This window comes from Nematolebias whitei, chromosome 19 (assembly GCF_014905685.2).
Source record: "Nematolebias whitei isolate Nwh7 chromosome 19, NemWhi1, whole genome shotgun sequence".
Taxonomy (NCBI): Eukaryota; Metazoa; Chordata; class Actinopteri; order Cyprinodontiformes; family Rivulidae; genus Nematolebias; species Nematolebias whitei.
The window spans coordinates 6,649,485-6,664,421 of record NC_056516.1 but is presented as its reverse complement, the minus strand read 5'-3'; positions in this window follow the sequence as shown (position 1 = coordinate 6,664,421).

Sequence of the window (14,937 nt, the reverse complement as noted above, 5' to 3'; positions counted from 1 at the left end):
GAAACGGTAACAGACTCGGGTGGAGATGTGAGATGAAAAACACAACAGATTACAGCTTTGAAACCTAACGGTGCCAACGCACAGGCTGTGATTCATTCTTAAACTTCTATTAGGATTTTTTATTTTTATTTTTTTTTTAAGGTGACGTGGTCTTTGAATCTAAAATCTCTGTTAACTTCGGGATTAGAACCCAAAGCGAGAAACGGAATCAATCTGTCTGATTGATCCAGAAGCCTATTTCTCGGGAAGTGCAGAGAGTCCATGAGGCATTTTCAATTGAACCACTCACACAAATATATTAATAAAACACAACGCAGTATTCATACTTATACATCATGGGAAGCAATAAAAGTAAGTCTTCTACGGAAGCGCTCGCCAAAGATGTTAAATACATGAACCAGAAACACCCAGACTCAATTAAATTCCTAGATAAATGGACAAAAAAATACAAATTTGAACCAAATCTAAAGTTGAACACATGGGAAATTATTGTTTCCATTCTAGAAGACAAACAAGCTTTAGCTAAGAATAAAAGGAGAAAAACAAAATTGGAGGAACAACTAAAATGTGCAAAAATCTGGCAAACTGAATCCCAAGTGAGGAGAAATTTGATAAACGTATCCAAACTGAACAAACAAACTAAAATAAATAAAGCAACCACCCTCTTTGTGAAACCAGAAGATAACGAAACAGGACCTAGATGTCCTCCCCCATATGACCAGACTACGATTGACACCATGACCCCACTTTCCACAGGATCTGTTTACCCAACCCAGGATTTAGCAAATGCTGATAAGCGCTTGGACGCACTCTCAAACTTACCTAAAAAAGCAGGCGTCAGCATAAAAAGTAGCCTGAGAAGTGCTACAGCCTCACATGAACAAGGCAATGTAAACACATTCCCTCTGATACAAGTCATGAATCCCTGTGCCACTGATGGGGGTTCCCAATTTGGACTCGTGTTCAGACCATGGACAGTTGAGGAAGCAAGAAAAGTTGTAGAAGGAGTAACTAGTCCTGTAGAGGACCCTCAGGCGTGGATACAGGATATGGAGGGCATTATACACTCTTATCGCCTTAATGGACAGGAAACAGGAGAGGCCGCCCAATCATCTCTGGGCAAATTTTGGGCAAGAGTCAGGGGAAATTACACAGGGAGACGAAACGATGGTACCCCTTTCCCTTATGTAGACGACAACAAGCTGACAGGACTATACAAGGAACAGTGGCGGGCCCTCTGTGAGAGAGTGTACACTACCTTTAAACGAAAGGCTGACTATGCAGCTTTGTCAGCAGTAAAACAGAAAGCAAATGAGGAAGTTGATGATTTGAGAGAGAATTTAGAGTGCACAGTGGAAATGAATATGTTGAACAGGTAGACTCAGCTTACCAGCAGCAGTTGAAAAATAGTTTGTTACAGTCTTTTCGCCCAGATATTTCAAATTGGGTAAAAAAAAAAAATTTTGTTGAGATAGATACATGCTCAGTGGAAGTTCTTATGCAATGGGCACGTCATGCTGAGAAAATGTTGAAGAGGAAAGCAGGAAGTTGTGCAGGAGGTAAAACAGATGTGTTTTAAAATGATGATTTTGGTGAATCAGAGATTTTTTACAATGGTCCAATGCAGAATAAGAATAGAGGTGGGTTTAGACCCAGACACAGAGGTCGTGTGTTTGGCTGACCCCAGCAACAGCAAGACCCAAACAGCTGTTGGAAATGTGGAGGAATTGGACATTGGTCACGTGATTGCCAGAAAACTTTTCCTCAACAGCAAAGAGGAAGTTTCCCACGAAGAAGAGGATTTCCTAATACAGGAAATCATTCTAAACACAGAAGTGGTAATAATGACTAACTCCCAGCACCCCCAGGGCAGATGCAGACACTAATGACGAAGTTGTCAACATTTGCTCAGCTTGGGATTTATTAAATGCATTAAAGGAAAAACCGTATTTGACACTCAAAGTAAACACTATGAATGTGGATTTTCTTTGTGACACAGGAGCATGTAAGACAGTTCTAAAAACACATGTTCCTGGATTACATGCATCACAAAACTCAATTTGGGTAAAATCAGCTGACGGACTAACAAACAGACAAAAATTTTCCAAGCCAGTGTGTTTCACAGACGAACACACAGGACTCCAGGTTTCTGCCAATGTAGTGATCTCACCAGACTGTCCTATAAATCTATTAGACAGAGATTTAATGACAAAATTGGGTATAGCAATAATCCCAGTTAAAGGTGGAATGCGGCCACAAGGCTAAAAAACACACAGGTCTATGCAAATCAGGAAGTACATGACATTTATTGTTCATATGGCCTAGGATTGACCCAAAACTTGACGACTGTTTCACTTTTAATGCAGGAAGCTGGACGAGCACTGACAACTCTTGACGACCAGATGCCTTTGAGTCAACTGCACGTGACAATGACGTGTTGAAACACGACGACTGTGACTATGTTTCTTATTTTTTGTCTGAAAGCTGGTCACAATGACTGTTGTAATGTTGTACACAGACAGACGTTCTTTTGCTGGCGCTGCAGTCTCACTTCCTGAAAAACAAAGACCTTTGTACAAACTTGACGCCATACCACACATTTCTTTATTTAAACCACATGACATGCAGTGGAAGGATGTTGGATACAAAATAAAGAATGCTGCTTCATGCACAGATTACACCTCACCACAGGGTGGGTGGAGCTATAGTCCGACCTGTAAAATTTGGAAAAAAAAACTTTGTGAAATCATAACATGCGAAGCAAGAATCACACTTTCATCCTGATGCTCAGAGGCTGTTTTTCTCTCTGAACAGGATGAAGCAGACTTGAGAGAAATACCTGAAACATTGTGGTCTTCAGGACCTTCTGATGTTGGATTACTAAACTCAATTCCTCCAGTCCAAATCAAACCAAAGACAAACTGGAGGCCCGTAATTAAACAATACCCACTCAAACCTGAGGCAATACAGGGCATTGCACCCGTTATTGCTGACTTACTACAGGGAGGGATCATAAGAAAATGCTCTGATTCCCCTTGCAATACACCCATTTTTCCAGTCCAAAAAGCAAATAAAACAGACTGGAGAATGGTACAAGATTTGAGAACAGTTAATGAGGCAATTCAAACAAGAGCTTCGAATGTTCCAGATCCACACACCTTACTTAACTCTTTAAGGCCTGATAACAAGTATTATACAGTGAAAGATTTAAGTAATGCGTTTTTCGGTGTATCAATAAAACCAGACTCACAGTTCTGGTTTGCTTTCACGTTTCAAGGCCAGGGCTACACATACACCAGGCTACCACAAGGGTTTGCTGACAGTCCAACCATCTTCACATAGGCCATTATGGCCTGCCTGTCAAATCTTTCACTTGAAGGTGGCAGTCAACTTTTGGTTTATGTAGATGACCTTTTAATAGCATCGCCCACTCGAGAGGCATGCAAACATGACTCACTTACTTTACTTCACCACCTCTTACAGACAGGTCACAAAGTAAATAAGAATAAGATACAATGGGTTAGGACTGAGGTTGACTATTTAGGTCACACATTGTCATCTGCAGGAAAACAAATCCAAGCAAAAAGAAAACAAACCATTGCTGATGCTCTTAAGCCTGAAACAAAAAAACAAATCATGTCATTCCTAGGACTTTGCAATTATTACAGATCTTATATCCCACACTATGCAGAACTGACTCAGCCTTTGCTAAATTTGATTTATGACACACCCATGGCTTTAAAAGACAAAATCACTTGGACAACAGAAGCCTCATTTGCATTTACAACACTGAAACAAAAACTAATGTAAACAACCTCTTTAATTTTACCTGACTACTCAAAGTGTTTTACGCTTACCGTTGATTGCAGAAACGGTTTTATGACAGTTCTTTTACAGAAGCATGGTGACAAACTTAAACCGTTGGCATTTTACTCTAAAAAACTCGACCCTGTAGCACAGGCACTCCCTCCATGCATGCAAGCAGTCTGTGCAGCAGCAATTGCAGTCCAGGTATCAGCCGATGTCATCCTTTTCCATGACACTGATCTCCTGGTCCCACATGCTGTTGATGTACTACTGCTGCAGAGTAAAATGAACACACTGTCACCTGCACGCCACCTTTCATACACGGCTATATTGTTGTCTCAACCTCACATACATATAACACGTTGTACAGTTTTGAATCCTGCAACACTCGTCCCTCTACCTGATGATGGGACACCACACAACTGTTTGGAAGTCACTGAACAGGTCCACCTTCCCAGGCCAGACTTAACAGACACTCCCTTGTCTGGAGGTTTGTTGTGGTTTGTGGATGGATCTTGTTCAAAAACAGAAGCAGACAAAACACAAACAGGTTATGCCATTGTACAGTTGCCTGATAAAATCATTGAGACAAAACAATTGACTACACATCATTCTGCACAAGCTGCAGAAATCATCGCTCTAACACGTGCCTGCCAGTTGGCAGAAAATAAGGATGTGACTATATACACTGACAGTCAGTATGCTTTTTCAACTCTCTTCTATTTTGCGAAACAATGGGAGAATGGAGCTATGACGACCTCTACTGGGAAGCCAGTTACACATGCTAAACTATTAACTGAACTGCTACAATCAGCTGACATGATTGACAAATTAGTACTTTTGGACAAGCAACGCGCCGCACCCAAACAAAAAAAGCAGTTATGGGAAACAAAAGGTGCCACACTGAATACTGAAGGCTTTTATCATGTTAATAATAAGCCAGTTTTACCTAAATCTCTATTCAAAGCCGCTACGATCTCATCCCATGGGCTTTGCCATGTGTCGTAGGGGAATGATTAGCCAAATTCAGAAATATTTCACAACTTATGGACTTAAATCATACTTAAAATGCTTTTGTAAAACCTGTCCAACATGCATAAGACACAATCCACAGGGAAACATGAGACCTAAAAGAGGCTCTTTTCCTGTTCCAACTTACCCATTTCAAAAAATGTACATGGATTTCATTGAACTGACACAAAGTGGACCATACAAGTATTGCCTTGTAATGGTTGACGCTTTCTCTAAATGGGTTGAAGCATGCAGATGCACTAACTGTAGCTAAAGCTATTTGCAAAAACATTGTTCCTGTACATGGGATCCCTGAAACCATTTACAGTGATAATGGCCCTCACTTTGTGAATCAAGTCATACAAAACATGGCCACACATCTAGAACTAACTTTAAAGAACCATTGTTCTTACCATCCCCAAAGTGCTGGATTGGTTGAAAGAACAAATGGGACTGTAAAAAGCAGACTAAGGAAATGTATGGAAACAACTAACCGTCCATGGCCTGAATGCCTGGACCTGGTCAAACTGTATATGAGAACTACTCCAACTTCTAATGGTCTGACTCCATTTGAAATAATGCATGGCAGACCATACAGAATGCCTTTGTTCTCACCAGACCTGCAAAAAGCAGAACAAGAACAAACATTAGCAGATTTTATGATAAAAACGTTTAAAGAGAAAGAAGCATTCAAGACCAATTTACTGCCTTCTGATTCTTTGTCTATGCAAGAAAAATCATCAGTTCAACCCGGTGACTGGGTCTTCATTAAGGTCATCAAAAGAAAAAATTGGGCCAGTCCACGTTGGGAGGGACCATACCAAGTGCTATTAACCACACCCACAGCTGTGAAAATAGCAGAAAGAATCAGTTGGATCCATCTGTCTCACTGCAAATTCCACAAGGTATTGGACTCTTAATCAACCAAGGTGTTTGAAAAAGCCTGACCACAAGGGGGCCTCATCACCTAGGGTGAGGCGTCACAAAGGTCAGTGAAGAAATCAACGCTGAGAGCAGCAATCTGCCTTGGTCCTACACCTTGAATAGGTCACTCACAGTCCAGTACATCTGTACATGATGTCACCTATTTTGGCTAGATGGATCATCGGCTGTATGATGGTTTTGGTGTGTAGTTGGATTTATCATCATTTTACAGGTTCTGACGTGGAAAGACAGAAACGATGGACCAAAACTGATGACCACGAGGACCGGATCTGGGATCCCAAACATCCCCAAGAGACCAATGCCTGGTATGCTATGTCGGTATGTTAAGACCAGCGTCAGAAAAGTGACCACTGAAGGTTGCTATGTGTGTTCTCGTCTCCCACCTTCTTCTACTCAGGTATACCTAGAGGTGCAACCCATGAACGTCACTGAAGCAAAATGTATGGCATCCATAGGGGGCCATACATTGACAAAGCAACTCAATGTCGCAATAGATGCGCATACACCCAAGGAGAAGGGGTGCCTGCGAACATGAATACCCCCTCAAATGGTACGTATTTCATTCAAAATGGCTGGTGGCTCTGCGGACACAAACTATACTCAACCCTGCCTGTGAACTGGACTGGAATATGCGCTCCCACATGGGTGACAGACCACACTTTCCTTATTCACCCACCAAATATGAAACAACGCAGGAGATGAGAGGTAATAAATTTCACACCACATGACTCAATCTGGGGATCCGATGTGCCAGGAGATCAGAAACTTTGGTCAACAGGAAGTAAAGTTAGTCACGCACTGTTTCCTTGGATCGATGTAGGGAAAAATACACTTATGATTGAGACACTGAATTACCGCTTTCATGCCTTTGTGAACATCTCTCTTGATTTAGCAGAGGCTCGGAGCAGAGAAATAGCAGCACTTCGCCTGCTGGTCCTGCAGAACCGTATGGTTTTGTACTTACTGACAGCCTCACAAGGTGGTGTATGTCAAATTATTGGAGCATCATGCTATACTTATATCCCAGGAGAAAACGACACCCACACTGAAGAAGCACTCTGCTCCCTACGGAACCTGAAGGGAGCAATGGACGCAGACCACCACCCAAGTCTCGGCTGGGACCTGTGGTCATGGTTCATTTCTGGATCGTGGTGGCAGCTAGTGTTAAAAATCTGTACCCCAGTAATTGTGATCCTCATTCTGTTTTGTCTTTTCTTCTCTTGCATTGTGCCATGTTTGAAGAAGATGATGATGAAGAGTTTTACTGGAGGACTCATTAATCTATACCAGGCTCGTATGAATAACGAACGTGATGACTGATGGATATGCTTCCCTGCACCCAGTGAGACGTCATGACTATGTTAACTTGCCAAGAGAATATGCAGAGTGATTCCGGTGCTGAAATTATCCTGACAACTGGTACCAAGATGATGTATCACCTTTACTTGGCCATGAAACAGACTACGAGAACTTCATCCCCAGATGATTTTATGCTTTGACCGCAAGCTCAATTGCTTTAGCCAAATATTATTTGTTCTATGCTTTCTTTTATAGATTTCTATTCATGCAGTTCATGAAGAATTAATGCTCATAAAGAGCTTGTTGTTTTTTGTTTCTACTGCTTTTTATTTTATGAGTTCACACTAATTATGTTTTGATTGGTTTTTGATTTTATGTTTTATTATTTGAGATGCTTTTTAGGGAATACAGAGTGAGCCTGTAAAGGTCGTTGCCATTCAGGGCCTGGAACGATGATGTTTTTTTCCTCCCACTAATTTAACATCTGCCCTGGGGGGTTTTTCAATGTCATTCACACTGAATTCCTAGAAAATACATACTTAATAATAATTATTTAATTATCATGTTTATAATCTCAGTTTAAATGATAAACAGGAAGGAATGTTGGAGAATTTTGGACTATTGATCATTTGAAACTGTTTTATCTTATCAGTATACTTGTTTCAACAAAGTTTCTGTGTGTAGAAGTGTACTTTGGACATGTATGCTGGACACGCTGAGAGCAGTGCGGTCTGAACGCCCCCAGAGAACACTCTGACCTGAGCTTGCAGCTTCTGTCTTCTAATACTGCCGCATCTACAATATTTGTTTTTATCTGTTAACCACTCCTACATGCTCCAATAAAAACGGACACACACAGAAGCAATTTTAGACTTCGTTCTGACCTTGGTCGGATGATGTCTCTCTTTGCAAAGATTTGCGTTTATTATAACTCATCTCTGTTTTCTGTTGTGGTTATTATTTTTTAATAGGTGCTAGTTTTTTAAACAAGAAAAACCCCTACATGGAGCTCCTTTTATCATCATATAATAGATAGCTTAATGATATCATTTATTTTAGAGATTGCAATCTATTTTATTATTTATTTATTTATTTAAGTTTAAAAGTTCAAATATTAGTATATAAAATTATGTACCAGTATTTCTTTATCACTTATTATTTTATATATTTACTTCAGGCCTACAAACACTTCACACTCATTCACACAACATAATAAATATAGCTTAAGCTCTTCAGAAATACTTGTACAACACTTTTACATGTCTTCTGGGATCTGACACAATAGACGTCTCTCATCTTAAAAATCATAACACAATATAGACCGACTCTCTTAGTCATCTCAAAAACACAAGGACCTCTTGTCCTAAATTCTAGAACTTCTCGTCTGGCACAAAATCAGCAACTCTTTGCTCTCACGACGGAAACCGCTTTTCCGTACGACGGAAACCGCTTTTCCGTACTCTAGACCTTCTTTTATCACAGCTGAATTTTTCCTAATTTCACAAAATTGTTGCTGTTTGCTTACAACTGCACAAGGCATTACACTATTTTTAGATTTCACTTGTAATTTTTTCAGCTGCAATCTGTCGACAGATTTAAAGTTTTTTTTTGCTATCAATACAGAAACAACAGTGTCTGGTTAAAAGCCTGGGGTCCAGTCACCTCAACAGCAGATGTGAACAGGAATCTTTTATTTTAAAAAAATCATAATTATCTTGAATATGGGCCCAAAATCCTGGATTCACGCTGCTGAAGAGAAGACCAGAAGATTCCCAAAGACTCATACCATGTTGGTTGCGCCAAAATGTAGTGGCTACTACATTAAATACTTAAGGGTGCAATGAGCTGTTGCTGAGAACTAGGAAAAACTGTGCGTGAGTATTATGATAAAACTTTGGTAAGTCCGTATTTATTTATATAAAAACTATTTAATTAAATATAAGATCATTAAGAAAGTCCTAAATATTACTAACAAACTTTTTTGATTCAATCAAACAAACTGGACGAGGAGACTTTGGAAAGCCTGGAATTGTTTGTTGACGAGTGTTTTGACAGCTTAGTCATGGGTAAGCCTAAAGATACATCCGGTGCTGCTAGCAATTCAGCTAACATCCCCAATGCTAAACGACATCGACAGGGAAGCTCAGACAGCGTTACGGCACCGTCTCCTGATAATTCAGGTTTAAAGGAGATATTAGAATCAATTGACCAGAAGCTAACTAGCTTGGACGCCCGACTAGCATTAGTGGAGATGCTACATAAAGAGTTTCAAGGCCTCAGGGAGTCTTTGGAATTCAGTCAACAGCAGGTAGCATCACTTGCTAGTGAAAATCAGGAGCTGAGAGGGACAGTTAAACAACTCACCGAGGAGATGACGCTGCTATCCGGGGATAATAAAAAAATCAAAGAATCGATCCTGGATATCCAAGCCCGGAGCATGCGGGATAACCTCGTCTTCTCGGGAATACCGGAGCGAGCGGACGAGGTCCCTGAGGCCTCCGTCCGTGACTTCATTCACAACCAGCTGAAGTTGCCGAGTGACGCGGTTAATTCCATCACTTTTCACCGGGTCCACCGCCTCGGAGGTAAGAAGCCTGGAAGCAATCGGCAGCGGCCGATTGTAGCTAAGTTTGAACATTATAAGCAGAAAGAACAAGTAAAAAGCCGAGGTAGAGAACTGCGTGACACGAACTTCAGCATGAACGACCAATTCCCTGCAGAGATTCTGAATAGAAGGCGCGTTCTGTTCCCGATTAGGAAGAAAAATATAAACGAGGGCAGAAGAGCTGCTGTAGCTGTGGACAAACTCTACATCAATGGTCAGTTGTTTAGAGATCCAGAGGTTACTCCCTGGCTCTATTAATAATATAAATAAGGTAAGTATGATCTTCAGTTGCTAATTTTACTTAAAATGTATTAGCAAGCATATATATTCATATTACTTACCAGATATATATGTAATTTTTCAGCACAGCTCGGTTGGTGGGTTACACAGATGGTGGTGGTACACGGTGGCATGACACTTAATGTGGTAAGGGGGTTCTTTTTTATTTTTTCTTCTTTTATCTTTACGTGTTTATTATCATTTCACTTTCTTTTTTTTGTCTCTATTTTTCTGACTCAACAATTATTAGCACACAGGCACAAAGGCTTATATATATCCATATACATGCATACAAATACCTCATAAAGGAATACATCCATGATTTACCTTCAAAAACAGCACTTAGTTTATCTATAAATCATAAATAATCAATCATTAAGGATTATGTTATTGTCTGGGTGTTTTACTATTTTTGATATTTGGGATAATGGGTGTGGTTTAATTATATTTTCACAAGCACAAATATGGGCATCTTAAGGTTTGTCACATGGAATATTAATGGAGCCGGTAGCCAACATAAAAAAAATAGAATCTTTAGCCAGATTAAAAGATTAAAGGCAGATGTTGTATTACTCCAAGAGATTCATAAATTACCGTCAACTGTGGATGAGCTAAAATCTCCTGAGTTTCCTGATGTATTCTCAGCCTGCTATAACTCAAGACAGAGAGGAGTAGCAATATTAATACATAAAAATGTGAACTTCACAATATTAGACACAGTTATGGACCTGCAAGGTAGATATATAATATTAATATTATCCATACTCAGTCAAAAATATTGTATTGTTAGTTTATATGGGCCAAGTGTGGACGATGCCGCTTTTTTTCATGATCTCTTCTCTACTCTATTAAATCACATGGATTGCTCGCTGGTACTGGGAGGTGATCTTAACTTTGGTCTAGATAACAAAATAGACAGGCTGAATGCAGTAGGAGCTCAACGCAGTTGGCAATCCATAAATGTAGTTAAACAGTACATGAGTGATTATGGACTCTGCGATGCATGGCGGTCTCTTCACCCTAATAGTAAAGAGTATTCTTTCTTTTCACATGTGCATCACTCTTACTCTCGTCTGGATTATTTTATAATCAGCAACTCATTGCTGACCAACATTTCAGACACTAAGATACACCCTATTGCTGTCAGCGATCATGCACCAGTTACTTTAAATTTAGATAATAAGAAAGAAATCCCAAAAAGTATAAACTGGAGATTAAATACCTCACTGCTTATGAATGAAGAATTTATACAATACTTTAAAAATGAATGGACATCGTATTTAGAGTTTAATAACTTGCCAGGTACATCAGCGTGTACACTCTGGGAGGCTGGGAAAACAGTTATGAGAGGGAAAATAATATCCTACGCAACAAACAAAAAGAAAAAAGAAAATAAACGTATTGAGGAATTAGAGAAATCTATCAAATTATTAGAAAGTTTACAAGGAGAGGAAACACAGAAAAAACTACGCAAGATAAAATTAGAACTAAATGAATGTATTGACAAAAAAAACAAATTCTTGGTACAAAGACTTCGCTTAGAACATTTTGAACACAGTAGTAAATCAGGTAGCTTTTTAGCTAATCAACTCAAATTAAATAAAGAAAAAACGTCTATATATGGTATTGTAGTGAACCTGATCTGACCCTGATCTGACCCAGATGACCTCAAATCTATTAGATGGACAGGGACTGTTATTTCATTGATCTGAATACAGTCTGAGCCATCTGATGACTTTCTTTCTTGAATTAATCAAGCAGAAAAGACAATTCTCTATGATCATCACTGTTTTACAAAATGTTTGATAATCAAAATTGTGTTAGTTCACCCAATATTACAGGTTGAAAAGAACTACTCATTTTTATTTTACATAAACAGTAAGTAATGATTTTTATTCCTCATTCAAAGAAGAAATCAGGTTAATATGCATTTCTTGATTTTCTGTCTGAAATGAGCCAAGCAATGTAAGTGTGTTAAAGGTCGGTTTTCGGTCAACTAAAATGTTTACCGAGAAAGATGTCATGTTTAAACTTTTTCAGAAGATTACCAAGTGTGAGACTCCAAAAAGTCTGAAGTCCTACAATAATCTTTCTGTTTGTTACTAAACAATCCTTGACTTTTAATAACATCTTACATCATAAACCACACCTCTATTCCTGGTCCATCGACCAATCAAAAGCTCTCAAATGAACCGGAAGTCGACCCATTTAAAATGTGGCAACTTCCCAGTTCATGTTAGAACTCCAGAGAATTCAGTAGAATTCCAGAAGCTGGAGAGCCTGAGGAGATGAAGAACTACAGAGTTGCTGGAGTTGAAAGATTCTGTTAGAGTCTGAGAAGTTCTGAAGAATGAAAGGAGTTCAGAGTTCTTGGGTGCAAACGCGTTCAGGATGATCCAGAGACGTTTTGGGATTATAACTTCTGTTTGAACAAACCACACACGACTATCTAAGGATTTCAGCTGCTCTCAACGGAGACGCTGAAAAGTCTGGAGGATTCTCTATCGAGCTGATTTACGTCAACCAGGTAACAGTCTCCTCTTCGATTAAAGTGTACCGGAGGCAAGCTGAGATCTGATGAAGCGTGCACGTTCTGGTCAAACAGATTAATTCCCTCACATATCTCTCTGTAAGATAACTCCATTTCATCTTAAAACTCTCCTCTTTCTCATAAAATCAGTACAGATATTTTAGAAATATCTGAAGCAAAGTCCTCGTTCACCGCCGAGTGATCGATGTCCCTTTTCTGTGAAACTTGTCTGTTATTATTTTCATATTTTGCCAAATTAATGTAAATGTTTGATGTTAAACTTTGATTCTGAAAATAAATGGCCGCATTCACTTTGATGGGTCAAAGATAAATAACGTCTCTCGTTACATTTCTGTTAAACTCAATGCACGACATTACACAGTCAGAAAGATGAGGAACTCGTGAATATTGTATGCATATATATCTCATATATTGTCATACTACAACTAGTGGCACGTACGTACGTGACTACTACAACTGGTGGCCCGTTACGGCTCATAAATGACTGTGAATTCGTGTAAACATTGATTTTTTCATGTTGGCATGTTGAAAAAATAACAGTTTATCCGCTGTGTTACGCTGCATGTTTAAGCGTGTTGGTCTGTGAAGCTCAGTGAAGCTCACAGGAAGCTGAAATTGTGTCATTGAGTCTTTATAAAGCTGACATTGTACGCCTGTTATGTTAACTAAAAGCTGATGAGCTGTGGAAAACGTTGATTCTGTTTAAGAGTACGGAGGTTCTGCTGAAAGACCAGGACTGTGGTCCGGTTCTGTTGAGTTTGAACGAGTATTTTGAATAGATGGATAAACGTTTTAAAAGCTGAGCGCCGTCTCAGAACACAGTTAAGAGTTAATCGTTACAATTTTTAACAGAAAAAGTGCATTTTGACAGTTTAAGAGACGAAAAGCTGACGAACTATTTTCAGGCTAAATCTAGCATGCTGGTTGCAAACGTCTCCTGATTGGTTGAATATTGCTGTGTGGAGCGCCCTGATTTGCTGAGAAGGTTGACTGGCGTGGCTACGTCATCCCCTCTCAACCCTGCGCTGCTTTGCCATTGGTGATTTCAGTCACGTGACCCGGAAATGAAATTCGTTTTCATAGGGAAATAAAATCTGCTTTTTAAAGCTGAAAAGCGCTTTTAAAGTGATTTTGACACGCTGGTTAAATGCTCCGAAGCATACTCGCTGAAATAGTGCCACGTTAGAGTTAAAATCCGTCATAAAATGATGTTTTTTTTAAACAACGCTAGCGATGCTAATTTTAAGCTAACAGCATAACCACCGGGGCCTTCACTACGCTTAAAATCACTAAATAAAGCTGCAATATTGTTCCACAAAAACTCATGTTCATGCTAAGAAGTCGTGCTTGTTGAAATATTGCCACGTTTGTGTAAAAAATCCGTTCAGAAATGTTGATTTTCACCGAGTTTAGCCAAAGCTAACTTTAAGCTAAGCGGCTAACAACAGGATGTCAACCGAACGCCATAGGAAGTCATAGCGACCCCTACTGGATAACACAAACAGTGTCTGAGTTGAGATTATTAAGGTAAGGCTGACATCTTCTGGACAAACTTGAGAAGACAGGTTTCACTCGCTTTTTAGGTCTAAATAGTGAAATTAAACGTTTTAATTTTTCTAAAAGGCATTTTTGAGTTAATAAACATTCCTCAAAGCTGAAAATTACTGTTATCTTGCATTTTAAAAGTTATAAGGTATTTATGCAAAGAGCATTTACCAAAAAAGTTTTATTTCACTGGTAATCCCTTAAAACTAAGGTACAAAATAAACATTAACTTTTTAAAAATAGAAACAGTTACAGATTTTCACAAAGTTGGAAAAAGTTTACTCATTTGCTAAAAGGATAGTGTACGTTTAATTGATAAATCACTAAATAAAAGTAAATATATCAGACAAAGAGACTTTGCTGATTTTATTTATTTTGAAAAACCTAAAACATTAAAATTCTCCTGTTTAATCTTTAAATAGAAGAAAAATGACAAGCGATGAAGAAGAAGAGAACCTTTCAAAAACAACAAATGATGATATCATCTTGGGGGCCTTACATATTTTAACAACTCCACTAATCGGCAAGGAAGTCGAGCAATTTCAACAACTCGATGAAGTTCAAAGACATGAAGAGCTGAAAAGTCTGGCCGCAGGAACATTACAGACAGAGAGTAAAAAGCTTAGCCTTGAACGGTTAGCAAAAATCTCTCTGCTTCTAAAAGCTGAATTGGATGAACGGTCGGAGCGCCTGGACAGGATGTCTAAAACACATGAGAGGGAGCTCTCAGAAATGCAGGCGTCACTAGAAACAAAATCTTATGAAAAGATTAAAGAAATAGACCGTCAGTACCAAGCCACGTGTGCAGATAACGATGTGCTACAACAACAATTGCAACTCGCAAAAAATGAACTGGAACAATGCAAAATAGATAAACAAAATCTACAAAAGCTAC